The 6516-nt window shown below is 37.8% G+C and overlaps 1 protein-coding gene across 3 annotated transcripts in view; it reads left to right on the top strand.

The window, feature by feature from the left end:
• The first annotated feature begins 919 nt into the window (after positions 1-919).
• LOC149087092 (glycerophosphocholine phosphodiesterase GPCPD1) overlaps positions 920-6516 on the top strand; it is a 34526-nt gene continuing 28929 nt past the window's right edge. For all 3 annotated transcript variants that reach the window (XM_089231333.1, XM_089231337.1, XM_089231339.1), the window contains exon 1: positions 920-1198. The gene's annotated coding sequence lies outside the window, so the exon portion shown is untranslated. The remainder of the gene's footprint in view (positions 1199-6516) is intronic.

Genomic DNA, 6516 nt, shown 5'->3' with positions numbered 1-6516 from the left:
ATAGGCAGAGACGTATGCCCTACCTGGCAAATTCTAGAAAAATTCAACTACTTCTAAAATTCTTCTGAGGACCCCACTTCTCTTTAGGTCCCCCCGGTCGTGCCCGGGTGAGCTCATGCTAATTAAAACGGCATTGCATTTATAAGGATCCACGGAAAAACAATGTCTCAGTGCATTGTATAAAGGTATTTCAAGGAGTTCTTCAGCAAGGACAAAATTTGGAATTGTTGAACGCGCACCTATGACACGGGTACCCCCCCCCCCCCGACTACATTCTGAAGCAGGGCTTCTAGAATGGGATTTCTAGTGTACTCCCCTTCAGACCAGACTTTCACGGGCCCTCCTGTAGCGAATTTATAGCATGAAAAAAAAAAAAAAATGATGGTAATTGTCCCGGGTCTTCGGCCATGTTAGTCTCATCTCCCCCCCCCTCCCCCCACAAGGGCAAGGCTCTAGCCCTGGGGCGATTCTTATCATTTTCTAGTTTTTTCACACTATAGAGAGGCCCGTCAAAGATCGCAGCCTAGCGGCCCGGCTGCAGGATGTGGGGCCCATGGTTAGTCCGTCCCTTGGGTGGGGGAAGCCATGACCACAGGTTGGGAACTATCCATCTTGATACACACACATATGAAACTAAAAAAAAAAGCGCCCTTGCCGTGGCGCCATGGTGTGACAAGTTTCCAGGAAATAAACGAATGAGGACAAACATCCAGCCGGGCAGGAAATTAATTTATGGAAAGAAAAACTCGTCACACAGAAGCGATAGAGGAGGGAGGAGAAAAAAAGAAAACACGCGACTACCCAATAGTAAGATGGATCTATCAGAAAGCGGCCGACGCTATTGGTCTTTCACCAGACGCTCCTCATACACGCCCTCTGGCGAGTTTGAATTTCCGCTCGGGATTGGTTAGTGGTTGTGCTGACGAGGGTCGCGAGGCCCTGTTCTGTAAAGTGATTTGGTCCCTCATTGTAGTGATCTGCTCTCCACCGCAATTGTTGTTTTTGCTGCAGTGATTTGACATATTTTAGGTTGGACTCGATTTTACCATTGAATTCGATTCTCGATTGAAATCAGTGAGTTTCAATCGACACAAAATAATTCTCTTTGAATTGATTCATCGAAGGCTTGACCCGTTTTTTTTTCGTGTCAAGGACAAGAAATGGCTGAGATGATCAATCATCATCTATGTGATAGAAGGTAAATTTTCTTTTTTTCGGTGAAAAAACATATGGAAATGATTTGATATTTGAAATTTTTATATTTTAATTTCATGGGAAAAAGTTATCAACTAATTTCAGAGTCTTTCTATTGATTGCGAAACTCTTGACAAGGTGTTTAAATTTTTAGTTTGTTTCTGTCACAATTATGAATAGAATAATTAACATAGTGTGTGTGTGCATTCAATGATTAGCATTTAATTATCAAAATGATTCCGTATTCGCGAGCGATTAGTTTAATTATTTCATCTTGAATGGTATTTGTTCAGTTCAAATGAATTCAAGCACATATCCAGGGTCCGACTTTGACTTGATGGGGCCATGGCCCCCCACACGGGTGGATTCCCATCATTTTTCGTTTTTTCACGATATAAATTCACTGTAGAGGGACCCGTGAACAGCCTGGCCTAGGGCCCTGGGCAAGAGAGGTATGGGAGGGAGGGGGGGGGGAAGCCTAGACTGGTTGAAGAGACTGTGAGTTAGCAAATATACATTCATGGTCCCTGGACAATTACCATCACTTTTTTGTTTTTTCATGCTATATAAACTCGGAAGAGCCCCTTGAAAATCTGGTTTGGGGGCCAGCTTAAGATTTCAGCCTGGGGTAGGGAAGCCATGAATACAGTATATGTAGATATAGACTGGTTTTTTTTCCTCAGCCCAATATATCAAAGAAACATATTTTCTGGATTTTATGTTGAGGTGAACTTGGAAAGAAACCTCATCTGGTCTCCTCTTGCCTGGACTGCAAGAGGCCGTCGATTCGTGTCCCAGCAGAGACCAGATGGCCTTTCTTTCCAAGTTCATCTCGGCATAAAATTCAGAAAATGTTTCCTTGACAGTGCATGTTGTCTCCAGACACACCACAAAATATGATATACACTATTTTAAATGAGAAATGCAATGGAAATTTCTCCACATGACATATACAATAGATGCTTTTTTGTCACACTCTTCTATCACGGCTGTCTTAAGAGTATCGTGGGCCCCCGGGAAAGTGATTTTTCAAAGTGTGAATTCTCAAATTTTAACCAGATCTCATTTTTATGAGGTCTTCCAGGCCGTGCGAAATAGACCCATGCATTAAGAGTCTCATATGAGCAAAATCTAATTTTTGAGTGATCTCAGCTTCAATACACAATAAAGCTAAAGATGACAGTTTTTCTTGTAAAAAACTTGAGCAACATGATGATTTTATCTTTTTTAATAAGAAGAATGATCTCTCTCTAGAACAGTTTGATATTGGTGGTGATGCCAGTGACGATTGATTCAATGCTGTCTCAACATTTGGAAACGTCTTTTCTAAACATCTAGCGCAGTGGTTCCTATCTTTTTTTTGCTATGCCCACCTAAACATCTTGTGGAAATCCTGATTCCCCCTCATAGAGACACAGAGGGGGGGGGGGGCAAGACTATCTGAAATTGAAAAAAATTAAAATATTGAATGAAAATTCTTTAAATGCTGTTTCGATTGATTTCTGAAAATTTAAAACACGCTTTGAAAGTTAAAAACTCAATTTTTTCCTGGAGAGATTCTCTTTGTGCTCTTCTGAAACCTCAAATTATCCCGTGTGCTTTCCCCCTAAAAAAAAGTAGGTCCTACTTATGCTTCTGACCTCTTGAGGCATATAGCACCTTGATATGTATACAACTCTCGTTAGAAATTTTGTCTGTTAACGAGGACTGTCTCTTAATGGATATCAAATTACATTGAGGCTTGTTAATGTATTTTAAAAGTGTTCGTTACTAGGAGGTGTCCGCTAAAAGAAAGTGTCCGTTAAGGGAAGAATTTACTTCAGCCATCATTTGGAAAGGGATCTTCTATCCACATGTGGAGGAAGCCCAAAAGACTATTAACCTGGTCTATAGCAAGTGTTTTTAACCTTTGGGATTGAGGCTGTACGCATACCAGTTAGACACGGCTAGACAAGACGGCTTCAGACAAGTTTAATAATAAATGTTTACATTGATTTTTGTATGGTGCAACACACACAAGCTAGTCATACAAATTGAAATATTGTGTCATACAAACCAATGTGAACAAAAATGAGTAAAGTTGTCTGGTGCAAGACCAGCCTGAGGCAGTGCGCTGGTCAAACATAAAATTTCCATAAAGCCCAATGGGGCCAACAAACATTATGTGGTATCTCTATTCACACAGCGGCGTCTTAAGGGTGGTATCCAACAGGCATACTTCATTGAAGAACTTTATTTATTCTAAGATAATTTTTTGTATTAAATATAAATTTTTCATTAATTCTGAGAAATCATTTTTCATTATATGTATAGAATTGTCGTAAATCTTGATTGCTCCCACTAACCCCCCCCCCCCCCCAACGTTAGGAACGAGGACTAGCATTATTTAAAATTTGTAGCATTGTGTCATCAACATGAACCACAACCAATGCATAAATAAGCAATTACTGTATGTGAATCAGAATAAAATAAGTTTTCACTATATCAAATGTGTTGTCCAGGAATTTGATAATGAAAATGGAGCATTTATTTATCTTATTTATCGCTGTAACTTAATTATCTCCATAATCTCCATACTTCAGTCTAATACAAAATACAAATACTGTTTTTTGCATGTTCTAAGATTGAGAAAATATGCTGTTGCGTTAGTATTACAACAACATGTTTTGCACCGCAATTCTTGCTCTGAGCTACTATAGGCAATTGCCCAAGGTAGTTGGCGAAAAATAAAAAATGGAGACGCCTTTATATTTATAGGCTATATTTTCATTTTGTAATAAATATTTGGATTTCTCCGTGGAACTAAAATGCTTGAGATATAACACATTTGGCCATGAAAATGTCATTCATCTAAGCATGGATATCATTTCTCCCACCAAAGTGAAAATTGTATGTTTTAGGAGCCAGGCACATTTTTTTGTCAGAGCTTGTAATCATACATAGAAAGTTTTAGGTTCCAATATCAATTTTTCAGTTGCCATGGCGACCTGGAGCCTGGGATTTGTCAACCTCTGCTGGTGTGTCCTTGTCGAAGCTGACAATGTATCAGTATTTCATGGCTAATTTTATACATACTATTGAGAATCTTGAATACTTTGATCATATCTCCCTAGGGCTTATGCTCTTCCAAATAAATTGTAAATTCAAAAGATTTAGTCTTTCTTCATAGCTCAAGCCCTGCCCTGCATACCAACTAGTGCTCTAGTGGCTCTCTCCAGCACTAACATGGCTATTTATACCCAAATATATTTTTTTGGCATTAACAAAATAGTAAATTTTATTTCAATCATTCATTATCTATTGTTCCTACATTTATTTTTGTTATAACTCATCACAAATAAAATTGTTGTATTTTTAATGGAAAATGCTAGTTATACCAATGAATACTAAATGAGAAATACTGTCATGCATGACTATTTTTTTTAATATTTCAAAACTGGCCTTTATTTTAATGAGTAGAAAGAAAGTCTCTCAGCTTTTTTACTTATGATACACATTAGTTTCTCCAGCTGGAAAATATTGTTTTCCAGATGCTTTTGATTCTGTTCTTTCATGTCTATATTTCTTGACTATTCGTTTAAACAATAGCTTATTTACACGTGTTGGGTAGTGTATAGCTGCTTACAAACGTTAAATATTGTATGTATGTTCTGTGATGTTAGCACAAACCTTTGCAAAACAGATGAGAAAAATAACATCCATTATGCCATATTGAGATATCGTCTTCACAAAATTTAGTCATAATGACATACAGCTGAAAAATGTCATTTTGGGCAATTTTATCAGGGTTCTCTAAATTTTTCTTGAAGCTTCATGAATCCTATTTATCATGCCGATCAATTATCACGTCGGATGATTTTATTCAATTTTTTTTTGGTAAAACGATTGCACATCGAGAAAAGTTCATCAGTGTCTGAGCTTTCACGATTGGCATGTCCTTCTAGGATAAAATAGAATCGTTTGACGTGCCGTAGCCAAATTTTTCATTTGGGGTAATATTTATTCAGCTAATCCATAAAAATATTTGTAGGCCTATATATATAATCCGGCCAGAAAACATTTACCCTTTTGACATAACAAACTAGTTGGTTATCTTTTAGTATTTCCAGACCTCTAATTTTTCACTATTAGACACTAGAATTATTTTTCATATGCAGGGCTTGACTTTGATACATGAAAAAAACTCGGCTTAGCAAGAATTAAGGGACCTCTGCAACTAGAGTCAAAAGTTATTTGACTTGTCGATGAATATACTGCAAAGTTCAGAAATTTCCGAAACCATACATCGAGAACCTCTCCCCCGTTTTTCCCGGCATCACAGTTTCGGAACCACTGCTGTAGGAAATTTTCAGTAAGGTAACTACTCAACTTTCAGAAGCTCGAAATTACCTGACAGTTGATAAAAACGATTAATACTCGTAAATAGCGCGTATAAAAACGTATTGACTTGAGAGAATCGCTGAAATTATACCATTGACATTTTTTTGTCAGAGCTTTCAATCAATGCAAAAAAAGAGCATGCTGATTTGCCGGTCGGTCGCCTTTTCTGTCCTGTGTATTTTTCTTCTCTTTAGCTGGCAAACAGCCAGTTGATTTGATCGAGTGTTTGAAGGAAAAATAAAAAGCTGTCAGTCTACCATTGACAGTCAGTCGGTAACAAATAGACTGAAAACTAATGAGACGAGACCGGACTCAAGTGTCGAAATGTTATGCCCTGAAGCAACATATCGAGACGTAAAGAATGTCTTCCAAGGTTTAGCTGTCATCATTCTGTAATTTTGAGAGGTATGATATGATAATACAGTAAAAACCTCCTCAGATGCGGTCACCCTTCCTTTACGGACAAATAATAATTTTCCCCTGTATAATTAAAGTATGCATTTCAAACCCCTGATTAAGGGCCATCCCCCTCGTTCACGGACAAATTTTTTTTTGTCCCGTCGTTGTCCAAAAAAGAGAGGTTTTACTGCAGTAGTTCTTTCAATGTAGTGGTTGATTTTATCGTGTGTATTCCGAATTTCGAAGTGCTTCCTCAAACTTGATTTTCTAGAATCCTCATCTGGAGCCAATTCATTCGACGTTTTTTTTCTTTTTGGTCTTTGTTTAAATTAGAAAGTTTCAAATTGGTTCCAAAGTTCTGCGAAATAATAGTTGGAAACAACCAGAATAAAAAATTATCGCGAAAATCTCGAGAAGACATATCATCACAGCCGGGATGAGAACGAAATAAAATAAAACTATTCACGTTTTGTGACCTATAAATTTTAAATAAAATCATTGAAGAATGCCGCGAGCGAGACTCGTGACCTTTCGACTTTCGAG

The sequence above is a fragment of the Pholcus phalangioides genome, unplaced genomic scaffold, assembly GCF_987345545.1.
Source record: "Pholcus phalangioides strain wild (caught in Gottingen) unplaced genomic scaffold, Ppha-v1.0 ptg000004l_1, whole genome shotgun sequence".
Taxonomy (NCBI): domain Eukaryota; kingdom Metazoa; phylum Arthropoda; class Arachnida; order Araneae; family Pholcidae; genus Pholcus; species Pholcus phalangioides.
The sequence above is the reverse complement of the archived record's forward strand: the minus strand, read 5'-3'. Positions and strand labels throughout refer to the sequence as shown.